At 42.8% G+C, this 12,670-nt stretch overlaps 1 long non-coding RNA gene across 3 annotated transcripts in view; it reads right to left on the bottom strand.

Moving 5' to 3' along the window:
- LOC125148077 (uncharacterized) overlaps positions 1–12,670 on the bottom strand; it is a 76,586-nt gene that overhangs the window by 49,330 nt on the left and 14,586 nt on the right. For all 3 annotated transcript variants that reach the window (XR_007145410.1, XR_007145408.1, XR_007145409.1), the window contains exon 5: positions 934–1,019. This is a non-coding gene — a long non-coding RNA (uncharacterized LOC125148077). The remainder of the gene's footprint in view (positions 1–933; positions 1,020–12,670) is intronic.

Below are 12,670 nucleotides of genomic sequence, written 5' to 3'. Positions count from 1 at the left end.
TACATACAATGACACCCAGTGCTCATCCCAACAAGCGCCCTCCTCAATGCCCATCACCCATTATCCCCTGAATATTTTCCTTTTTTCAACTAACATCATATCAAATATTTTCCATGTTACTATAGAAACTTCATGACAGCTTTTTTATTGGCTGCATAACATTTCACTGGGTAGACAACCATAATTTATTTAACTATTATCCATTTGATTTAGCAGTTAGGTTGTTTCAATGTTTCTCTCAATATTAAAAATTTCACCAAACATCTTCCGTACATATATTCATTCTTAGAACATGCTTACAATTGATTCTCAGAAACAAAATCACTGTGTCAAGAAAGGAAATCTGTTAATAACTCTTACTAACCCACTATATTCCTTTCCAAAAATTTATACCATTATCTGAGACTGCCTTTTTTATCACATCCACATTAGCATTAGACATTATCTTTTATGTGTTTGCGGTGTTTTAACAAGTAAAAATGAAAATGGCTATTCAGTGGTGTGTACAATTGCATTTCTATGATCACTAATGAGATCCAAGGTCTTCCATGTTTAGGGGCCTAGGTGGCTCAGTCAGTTGAGTATCCCTACTCTTGATTTCAGCTCAGGTCATGTTCTCAGGGTCATGGGATTGAGCCCTGCATTGGACCCTGGGCACTAGGTGCAGAGCCTGCTTGGGAGTCTCTCTCTCCCTCTCTCTGCTCGTCCCCTGCTCATTCTCAATCTCTCTCTCTCTGTCTCCCACAAAAAAGGTTTTCCATGTTTAAATTATTAGATGAATTTTGATAACTCTCATTTATCAGATGAGGAAAGAGAGACTCAACATAAATGACACAACTGGCATTAAACTTGGTCACAGGATCATTTTTTTCCAGTCAATATTTGTTAGTTAAATAAATAAATGAAAGAGGAAAGGAAGAAAAGAATGAGTACCTCATTCCAAGTTCCTGTCACCAAGCACACTGCTTTCCTTACACGCCTCTTGTCCTCTTCAATTCTAAATGATTTTCTTTCCAAGCCTGCCACAATCGAGTAAGAATATTGTGAGTTATCTGCCCCTTTCAGTGGAGCGGTACCTCTGACATCATAAACAGAGTATTGGAACAACCTAAATAGGCCAGACTCAGTCTGGTTCTTACTCTACCTGTATTGAGCAGGACTCTGCACAAGGCACCCGCCACATTTTCCTTGACCATGAAAAATAAGCAAAAAATCATTTCTCAAATCTTTGCTGTTTCCAACTGATTAGGGTTATGCAATTGCCACATTGGGCATCAAAACAGATCATAATTACCCCTATACCCTAATGACACAAAGTCATGCCACCGAATAGTAAGACACAAAACATGATTTGAAGCCCCAGCACCTTTTCTCCCAGACCAATGTGGTGAATTGGAATGCTTCCCACCAATCACTCATAAAAAGGAGAGATACTTAGCCAATCAGTGCCCAGTAACACTGCTTCCTGTGACTTCACATAGTCAGTGGATGGATTAATCCCTTTGTGTCTGAAAGGAAAGAATGTGACCTAACAGAATACAGACCTGGGTCAGATGGACTTGGATTTGAACCCAACCGCTGTACCCTCCCAGTGGGAAACCCTGGGAAAGTTACCACCCAATCGAGGCTTAGTTCAGGCTCAAATATCTGTAACGTATGGATTAAAAATTTTACCCCCTTATGGAGTGTTGTTAAGCAGTCAAGGTAATAACACTTTATAAATTCTTGCCACATGGTGTGCATTGTGTAACATGTTCCATAAAGGTCACCAGTGGTTGTTATCTTCACTATTAATTAGTAAACCAGAAGATATTCCTTAGAACCACATTGGGGAGAGTGACAAACGGACTATTTAGAGATGACTTGGCTGCGCCCTCACCGAACAAACTCTTTCAGCCCGTTACAAGTGGCCTGCTCCCTCCTTTCAGGGAACTCAGGCTTCAGTAGATGCTGAAGCACGGCTTTGGGGCATAATTTTCTGGGGCTGAGGTAGCTTCTCTCTCTCATACAACAAATACTTCTTGATGCTAAAGGAAATTCAATCTTTTGGTACTTAAACTGAGCCCTGAGTCCTGGACCCAATCTTGGCTCATTATCTCAGACTCCACCTGGCTCTTTGAACTGTTACTACCCTCAACCTTCCACTTAGGCTCCAGAACGTGGTTGCAGGTGTTTTCAAAGGAAACTGCTACAAGCTGATTCTGGAAACCCTCAGCATAATTAAACACCAGAGATTCACTGAGAACCAGAGGAGCTCCAGGTCACAAATTGCCACAGTGACTGTTTACATGATATTTCACAGAATATTCATTTCTATTCCACAGAGGCAGAAGTATCCCTTTGTTAGCAAACAGGCCTGCCTTCATCGCTTGGCCAAATTATTTCTTTGGATAATTGGGAGACAGAGAACTAGAGAGAAGAAACTTGGAGGTGCTTGCTGATTAATGATTAGCTACAGAGAACAGAAGGTCTTCTACTCAGTGGCAGAGGGCAGAGGAGGATAATAGCAAGAAAAGTCCTCTTCGGTCTCACTGAATAATAGATGCAAAGGCTGCAAAGGGACTCGGTTGCCAGGGTTTTGTTGTCATTGTTTGGGTCTGGTCTAATTTGGTGTAGATTGATAGAGCTTGGTTTTGACTTTTTATTTGCTTTATTTTTGCCTACATGTAAGGACAGTGTCTGCTTCAATTAGTTCCCCTCCCACCTGCCTTTCTCTTAACATAGATGGAGCACCAGCATTTGGGGCCCTGGGTCAGGAACTTGCCTAGGTTTATTCTCAATTGCTTCTTTCCCAAACGTGTTCAGCACAATAATGCCTACTTCACAAAGTAGTGCTGAGGTTAAAGTAACTCGCTGAAGGAGACGGAAATAGAAGAACCAGAGTCAGGATTCATATGTAGAGCCTTCTTTCAACCTCCAGCAGGTGGATGCTCACATAAGAATAGGAAAGAAACAAGAACGCTGTTCCAAACTTCATATATCCAAGTCATAGGACTTTTATATCTACTCAGATATAAAGCCTGTACCCAGGCTGGATGAGAGGGAGAAAATTCCCCAGAAGTCCAAAAGATGAGGGGTGAGTAACCCATTGTTGTGTCCTTTACAGTGGCCAGCACAGAGACTAGGCACATGTTTCGTGTGTCAGAGCAGATTCATTGGCAATACTTGCCTGAAACCCTGTCTTGAGAAGGATTCTGGAGCCTCTGAATGGCTCAATGGAGAAGAGTTTTGTAATCATTTATTGATGGCTGCTATGGGAAACAGGCTAAGGGGGAGAGACCAAAACCAAGCACGTCATATATTTGCCACCTAAAGGAATCAAAGCTGTTATGCTCGAAAAAGACCTTGAGATGTCCACTTATAAGATAAATAATTTCTTATGTATTCAGGGATATAATTTACAGCATGGTGACTACAGTGAACAATATCGTATTACATATTTGAAAGTTACAGTACACCTGAAACAAATATAATGCAGTATGTCAGTTATATCTCAATAAAACCGGAAAAATAAATTAAATTAAAAAGAAAAAGGCCCTTAGGTACTATTAGGAATGGTGAGAAAGGTAATTACCTCCTTCATCTATTCAGAAAGGCAACTCTTCTGCTAAACGCCGTTCCCACTCCCCAATACACAGTTCATGGGCCTCATGCCTTAGATCAGTCTCCCACTCTCTGGCTTTGCAGCAAGTTTTTCAGGAATTTTACTCAGGGCAAGTCCTTCCTCCAGCTGAATTTCTAAAAAGTTACTTGCAAAGCAGAGAATAATCAGGGGAAGTGGGGAAGAAGAGAAATGTTTTTTCCAAGTGTAACACACAACACTACAACATGACTTTGACAGTCTACTGTTGAAATAGTTTTGGATTATAGCAACTCAAAGAGTTGGCCCCTTAAGCCAAAAACAAATGGATTGCATTTCTCTGTCCCACTGTAGACATGATGCAGGCTTTAATTCATTCAACAAACATCTATGCAACTCTTGTGGTTTCCCAATATTGTCTAGGAATTAAGGACACAAAGACATATGTTGACAGTCCCTTTTCTTGAGGAGCTCATGTCTTAAGAAGGCAGATAGCAAACAGAAAACCAAATTTAATAAGGTAAATGCTCTGATGGAGTCTGTCCCTGCTAGAACAGCGAGAAGAAGCCAACCTACTCTGATCTGATGAGAAGAGCCAGGGAAGGCATCACAGAGAAAGAGACCATAAGACCCACAGAGCTGGGTCTTAAAGAATCACAGAAATTTTCCAGATGAAGAGGAAGGATGAACACACTGAGAGGAAGAAACAGCATGTACAGAAACAGGGAGGGATGAGAGGAGAGAGGGGAAATGAGTTTATTTGGCTGCTATTTATTTTCCCCTCTTGGGAAGGGATTGGATGGGAACCAAATTGGACCAACTTATAATGGGCACTTCATAATCAAAAGGTGATATGTAACCTTTCTCCCCTGGAGTTCTGTTAAGTCCTCTGCTGTATGCCCAACCACTTTACCCTAAATACCTATAACAAATTTGAGAAAATAAAATTTACCAGGATCCCTTTGAGGGACAGCAGTGCAGGTGTCCTGACGAAATTCCTTGGGTAAACTGCATGAAGCTAAGATCCCAAGGAGCTTAGTAAGTGGGGAAATTCAGGTGCGAGAGAATGGGGAGTCTTTTGTACTAGAGATGAAAGAGAGAGAAAGAATAAGGGAAAAAGAGCCCGTAGCATATAGGTAGTCAGGCGTTCTGTGAGGAGACCCCCTCCCTGTGTCCCATCAGCAATGCGTACCAAAAGGTAAAATAAAGATATAGATAACTCCTTAGATCAGAGCAGATTCCTTGGAGGAGTTGAGCTGTTTTCTGGGAACTGAGGTTGGAATAGGAACAGCCCATAGGTGGAGATAGAGAGAAGCATGAGAAAGCAGGAAGATGCCAGATGCCCCACAGGCTGTGGAATTTCACCAGATCTCAAAGGGGCAAGAGACCTCAGCTGACATCTGAATTATAGGTCCTATCCTCTGAAGTGTGGAAAATACAAGAGAGGAGGAAGCAGGATGTTAATCCTGCCAACATCCCTGTTTCTATCTGAAACTGTTTCAGTTCTGATGCCTTAAACAAATATGAACAATATCTTAAAACAGCCAAGTGACTTAGGCTCACTCACTTGGATATACAGTGAATCCTGGGGATGTTGGACTTGAGAAACAGTGACCACCTAGGCAGCATCACTAAAGAGGTATGTCCGACCCAATAAGCAGGACAGTACAATGCGGAGATTTATGCCAAACTTCCTAGAGACTGGGCCACATGAGGCCCAGCCTCGGAGATGCCCATTTCCTCTTCTAAAGAACTGGTCCCCTCCACCAGCGCTAACTGTAAGAACAAGTTCATTAAAAAGCAATGAAACAAACAACCGCAAAGCCTGTTGTGATTAAAAGGTCCGCTGAGTTCCTCTTGCTGGTTGGCACTGGGACCCGGCAAGAAGGAGGCAGAATCCAGAGTAATGAGGATTTTTAAAGCCCTTTGCAAATTGCCTCAGATCAAAATACTTTATTATCATAATCACTCCCATTGCCAATTTGGAAATGACAATCTGGAATGACAAAGCGCTCTTTAAATGTTTAAAAACCAAAAATCACAGGGAGGAGGGGCTTGGCAGAAATCTGCATTTTGCTTAAAGCCATAAGTCATATTTAGACTTTGCCTTCCAGAACGTCTACGGGGTGTTCGGTTTATCGTACTGCCAGCAGCTACATATCTTTCTTTCTTCCGTTTTTCTTCCTTCTTTGGCAGCATTCCTAGAGGGCTGCTCATTCCCAAGTTCAGAGGCCCTTCTTGGTTGTTCACTTTCACATGGTCTTAAATGCAAAGATTTGCTGCAAAGACACTGTCACCTCCTGGCTTTCCCCTCCTTCTCCCAGAACGGCAGAGCACAGGAGAGAAGAAGAAAAAGGAAGAAAAAGAGGGCCAATAAGGTGGTTGGTTGATGGAACCATGGTGAGGGCAAGCTAATCGGAAAGTCAAAGGGAATTTTGTTAGGATTCTGCTCTGTGGCAGGCAGCATGATTCCTCTTCCAGAGCCCCTGAAAATTCTTGGTAAAATCTCCATTTCTTATCCAGGCTCGTGGAGGTAGCACCCCAAGGCTTCAAGGCAGGAATGGGATGAGGAGAGAAACTGCCCCAGGGAAGGTCTGCCACATCCGGATCATATACACTGTGTAGACACCGCTGAGAGAAAGCCCAAACCCCGCAGCCTGGCATGCAGGGCTGGCCCAGTGGTGGGTGCCCTACGGGGTAACTTGTTTCCGACCTCACAGGCAAAGTCACAGCCTGATCCCCCTGCGAAAGGAAGCCCAGTGGCCAATATCACAGCCTCACAAACCAGCCCCGGATCTGCCTCCAGTTTGCCCTTCCAGATGGACTCTGTCAATCTTACCTTCCACTCCAACACTTTGCTCACGTCATGCTATCTTTCTCCTCTTTGCCTCAGGACCAGCTTTCCGCTTTCCCCCTAAGATCAGAGCCCTCTTTGTACTGTCCCCATAGATCAAGCCTATACTGGGGACACTTTTTTTCGAGCAGGGAAATTTGTTTTTAGTATAGTTGACACACAATGTTAGTTTCAGATGTACGACATAGTGATTCAACAAATCTGTGTGCTGTGCTCCACTCACGGGTGTACTCACCATCCATCACCAGACAACTGTTACAATATCATTGACTACATCCCCTAGGCTGTGCCTTCAATGCCCATGAATTGCTCATTCCCTAACCCAGGCCTGGGTCTCCCACTCCCTGTCACCCATTTTGCCTGTCCCTCCACCCCCTCCCCTCTGGCAATCATCAGTTGGTTCTCTGAAATTTTTAGGTCTGATTCTTCTTTTTGTTTGTTTATTCATTTGTTTTGTTGTCTACATTCCATATGTGAGTGAAACATGCTATTTCTCTTTCTCGGTATGACTTATTTCACTTAGTCCATCCATGTTGTTGCAAATAGCAAGATCTCACCCTTTTTTTTTTTAATTTTTTTTAACGTCTATTTATTTTTGAGACAGAGAGAGACAGAGCATGAACAGGGGAGGGGCAGAGAGAGAGGGAGACAGAATCTGAAACAGGCTCCAGGCTCTGAGCGGTCAGCACAGAGCCCGACGCGGGGCTCAAACTCACAGACCGTGAGATCATGACCTGAGCCAAAGTCAGACGCTTAACTGACCGAGCCACCCAGGCGCCCCAAGATCTCACCCTTTTTATGGCTGCATAATACTCCATTACATAGATCGATCAATCTATCTGTCTGTATGTCTATTCATATCTTTATTTCACATATATTCCATATATATGTATATTCCATGATATAGATCTATCTACCTTCTTTATCCATTTGTCTATTGATGGACAGTTAAGTTACTGCCGTATTTTGGTCATTGTAAATAATGCTGCAATAAACATAGGAGCACGAGTACCTTTTTGAATTAGTATTTTCAATTTCTTTAGGCAAATACCCAGCAGTAGAATTATTAGATCATAAGGTATTTCCATTTTTTTAATTTTTTTAATATTTATTTTTGAGAGAGAGAGCGTGAGCAGGGAAGGGGCAGAGAGAGAGGGAGACAGAGGATCTGAAGTGGCCTCTGCACTGACACCAAGCAGCCTGATGTGGGGCGTGACCTCACGAACAGTGAGATCATGACCTGAGCCGAAGTTGGACACTCAACCGACTGAGCCACCCAAGTGTCCCTTTTAATTTTTTGAGGAAAACTCCATACTATTTTCCACAGTGGCTGCACGAGTTTGCATTCCCACAACAGTGCATGAGGGCTCCTTTTTTTCCTACCTCCTTGCTAACAGTTGTTATCCCTTTACCTTTTTTATTTTAGCCATTCTGACATGTGTAAGGCGATATCTCATTGTGGTTATGATTTGCATTTCCCTGATAATGGGGAAGCTCACTTGATTGCATACTCTGTCCAGACCACCTTTTTTGTTCTCTGCCTTTCTTCCTTCCACTCAAGATGCCACCTTGAATTGCCCCTTTGCAATATGCTGCCATCATGGACCAACCCCCGTCTAGTCCTAGCCAACCCCTAACTCTGATCCTGACCTTCAGTCCTCCACTTATGAGGAAGGCAAGTAGAAAATCCTCAGCACTCCCTTCCAACCTTACCTCCTAATTCTTATTAGTGCATTGTTGTGCTCCAGCCACACTCTTTTCTTCCAATAAATCACAATTCTTCCCAATTCCAAGCTTTCTCACACTCTATCACGCCAGCCAAAAACACTCCTTTCCCTCCCCTTTTTTTAATCAAAAGCCTGCTTATCCTCCACAATGCAGTGTAATCCTCATCACCATCACCAATCATTTCCCAATCAGTCCATGTTCAGGCTGCAGATACTGACTTCCTAGGAAATGCATCCAAAACATGTCACTTCCTGTTAAGTAGTCGATGGTCTCTAGACCTTGCACTGACTCTAGTCTGTGGCAGGCATTGCCTCTTTCTTGAGAAGCTCACTGTCTACCAAGAGACAAGAAACACAAGTGTGCAAATGACATTGGTGTGTATACAAAAGAGGAAAGATATAAATTAGCCATTGATATGGAATTGTATCAAGTGACTATGTTTCCTGGGAAGGAGAAGAAATACTCGGTTAGACTAAGAAGAAAGAATCGACCACCTCTTTTGAAAATGACTGCTCCTGGTGTGCCTGGATCACAAACAAAGAGGCAAGAGTTATCAAGAATGCAGAGCTATTAGAGGCCAGGAAAAAATGTTTAAACCCCAAGTCCTGCCTCCCTACATCATTTACTTCCCACTTTCTATTCCATGAGAATCTTAGCTCACTTGTTTGGAAATAGTTGTATAAACAGTTGCTGTGGGCCACCTGTCACTCCCTGGTCCTCCTCCCCCCTGATCAGTTGGTGCTGAACAAAGGGAGGTGATTTAGCTAGAGCTATGAGACTTCCTACCTTTCCTACCCTGCTGCACACACAACCAGCAGTCAGCCATTTTAAAATGAAGGTCATGGTAAAATACACTATTCCAACAAGTCTAAGTCGCCATTAATTGTAGCACTGTAGGTAACAACGATTAGATTCATCATGCTATACAATAATATTATTTAAGTTACTGCCAAAGGCAAGAATATCAGTGAATCTTCAAAAATAATTCCTCTTCCACTCACTCCCCTCCAGCCCCATCTCCCTCCTTGCAGTTTCTCAAACTCTCCAGGCACTCTCAGATCTTGGAACAATTGAACGTGTTCTCCCTACCTAGACAGAGCTAGCTTGCACAAGACCTGTGTGGAATATTCTCTGTTATCTGTCCCTCTGTTTCCACTGCCCACCACTCAGCTTCAGGACCTGACCCTTACAGACAACATTACTCACACTCCCTTGCCTTCTGATTTCTAATTGGGTTGACCAAAGGGAAGCACTGGCAAGAATTAGAGGTTGGAGAGAAAGAAGGTTGGGGTATTCTTCCCTCGGCTCCCTTCCTGTCAGACACAATTTGGCACTGGCTATGGGGATGCTCAAGGCCAAAGCTCATGCAAGAAGGGAGAGAGCAGGCTGAGCACTAAGCATAAGAAACTCTGGTAATCTTCTTAGAGATACTCAGAGATGAATCCAGGTGTGCAGTTGTCCCCTAGTTTTTAGCCAGAATCTTGTACTGAAGAGTCTCTTTAGGACCACCCCACCCCCCGCCAGTCCTGTGAACACAAAAGGTTACAAATCAAAAATTCAATTTGGATTAAAAAAAGGATTAAAAACAATTACGAAGGAACTTTGAAAGAAGCAATCCTTCTTCCTCTTTGTCCTTGAGTTCATCACTGTGCTCATCCAAGATCAAATGAGGGATACCAAACAACCAATATTTACTCATTCATTCATTCACTCATTCATTCATCCATTCGTGTATTTGCCTGATATTTATTGAATGTCTTTCATGTGCCCCACACTATGATAGTCATTAGAAATATATTGGTGAATAAAGTAGATACACACCTGCCTTCCTGAAACTTCCAAACTTGTTGGGGATCATAGACATTTTTATCTTTTTAAAATATAAAATGATAAATGGTGAAAATGACATAATAGCGAACACTGCTGGTTTTGTCTGACTGGCATCCATTTTCCCTTTTGATAACTGCACCTCCTCCCCCATTCATAGTCCCTGTCATTTGGGGAGCTCCCACTCTAACATTCTAGGTGTAGGGTGGGAACCCATGCTTGGCCAATAAGGATATGGCCTCACCTCACCTCAGTGATTCATTCTGTTCAAGGTGTGAACATCACCCAAGCCAGGCTCTTCAGAGCCAAGAGCATCAGATGTGGGAGCCATAATATTGCAAATGGTAGCTCTATTTCCACTAGTATTGTGGAACTGGTGGAATGTAAATGTGAAGCCATCTTGGGACCATCTATCGGGAAGGACATTCAGGGAAAGAATCAGTGTGAAAGAAAGTAGAGCTAAAGTTAAAAAGAGGACAGATTACAATGGTTGGATTTAATATCCTAGATCCAATCATCCCTGAACTGCCAAGTTACATGAGTTGATTCCCTTTACTGAGTAGTCTAGGTTGAGTTGGGTTCTATCGCTGTGACCAATACTGTTCAGAGGGCAGCATGCAGGGAGCTAGGAAAGAACAATAAGTAGGGGACTACATTATTTTAGGTAGCAAGGGGAGGTCTCTGTTGACTTAAGAATTTAGAGAAAGGCAGATGAAGGCCCCTAACACTGATTAAGCTCCACATAAAAATTCTATTGTGTCTAAAAGAAATTACAGTTAAAATTTATTTTTGTTTTGTTTTCTAATTTGGGATCTATTCCCTGTCCCTGCCAAATTGCTATAACTTGGGTTAATCATTCCTTCTCTACTGTCATGTTTTCTAGTCACCAAAAAGGAGCACTCAACTGGAGTCATAAAGTTTATCTGAGTGACCAAATGGACAGGAAGCTGTCTTCATGTCTGAGTGCTTACTTCTTTTTTTTTTAAGTCTATTTATTTATCTTGAGAGAGGGGGGTGGGGAAGGGCAGAGAGAGATGGAGAGAGAGAATCCCAAATGGGCTCTGCACCATCAGCACAGAGCCCTATGCAGGGCTTGATCTCACAAACTGTGAGATCATGACCTGAGCCGAGACCAAGAGTCAGTTGCTTAACCGACTAAGCCACCCAGGCACCCCTAGAGTGCTTACTTATAATTTAAGAATTCTCCAAGGACCTGGCACTCAGCAAGTCGGTATTTTTTTAAGACCTCAGGAAAGGACAAATAAAAGTAAGAATGCCTGACTTCACCCATACTCAGCCGCTGGCAAATACAGCACAACACTTCACCACTTGAGCAGCTTTTTAAAGCTGCTGACATCTGGATAAGAGTTATTATAACAGACAAGAAGCACATGGTTGTTTGATTTGTATCTACCCCAGATCTCTTCTGGATCAAAGATAGATGGATGGGTCTCTCCTGTGTGTGCATAGCATCTTTACACACACACACACACACACACGCACACACACACACACACAATAATAATTACAAAATGACATTTTACTTCTCAGACTTGAGATTGTATTCCTGTAAGCAAGGAAACCCTAGTTTTAGATTCCTTCCCTAGAGACAAAGAGACTCTTTGTCTCTAGGGAAGGAATCTAAAATAGATTCCAAATTAGATCCCAATAGATCCCAAATTCCAATAGATCCCAAATTAGAAAACATAGTTGCTTATGTGGAAAGCAACTAAAATCCACACAAAGCCAAAAATTCAGCTCAGGGCCAGCTCAGGGAGGGGGGCATTGCTCTGGATGGTTTAGCACCTGCACACTGAAAGCAGGTTTCCTTTCTCTTCTTGATAATCTAGAGGGTGGTATCTGAGTAGTGCTGGGGTCTTTCCACCTAAAGGATACACACTCTGCTCAAAGACAATGCCTCCTTTTCCTCCTCATAAAGAAAGCCAAGAAGTTGAATTCAGTCACAGGCCAGGTGCTCCAGGCCCAAGTTCAACATCAATTGGAAATAAATATATTGCACAGCCCCAGGGATTGTTCCCAAGGTGACACTAGGATTCCCACATGGCTCTCCTCCCTGACAGGCACCAGTGTCCCCAGAGCACATCAGAGAACACCTGACAGTGAATAGATTGATCTGCTCTGGGGAGAGCAAACAAAGATTGCTTTAAGCCAAAAATTCCTCCCTTCTAGCCAATCAGTTGTCAGTTATAGTACATTGATCCACACATTTCCAATGCAGGACTACTCACCCCAGGGAAATGCAGACACCTCATTGACACAAGTGGCCTTAAGAATCTAGCCAATGTCAAAGGCTCACCACCCCTTGAGTCTATTGCTGAACTGCTTTGCTTACAGCAACTCCAAAGGCATCTGTTTTTACATTCCTCGCACAGGTTCCTGATAAGAGAGACCTGGGTCCCATTCCAGCACTTACTGACAGAGACCGTGGGCAAGTTAACTAATATGACTGAGCTTCAGAGCCTTCCTGTGTAGAATGTGGTTCAAAATACCTGCCTCATGGACAGTTATGTGGGTTAAATGATGAATGCAGGTAAATGTCTAACAGAAATGGCTATATAGTAAAGGTTCAAGAAAGATGGGACTCCTGCTTTTACCTCCTTCATCACTATGGAAACTGACAGGTTTACCCCAATCTGAGATAGTCACAGCCATGTAACTTG

The sequence above is a fragment of the Prionailurus viverrinus genome, chromosome D2, assembly GCF_022837055.1.
Source record: "Prionailurus viverrinus isolate Anna chromosome D2, UM_Priviv_1.0, whole genome shotgun sequence".
Classification (NCBI taxonomy): domain Eukaryota; kingdom Metazoa; phylum Chordata; class Mammalia; order Carnivora; family Felidae; genus Prionailurus; species Prionailurus viverrinus.
The sequence above is the reverse complement of the archived record's forward strand: the minus strand, read 5'-3'. Positions and strand labels throughout refer to the sequence as shown.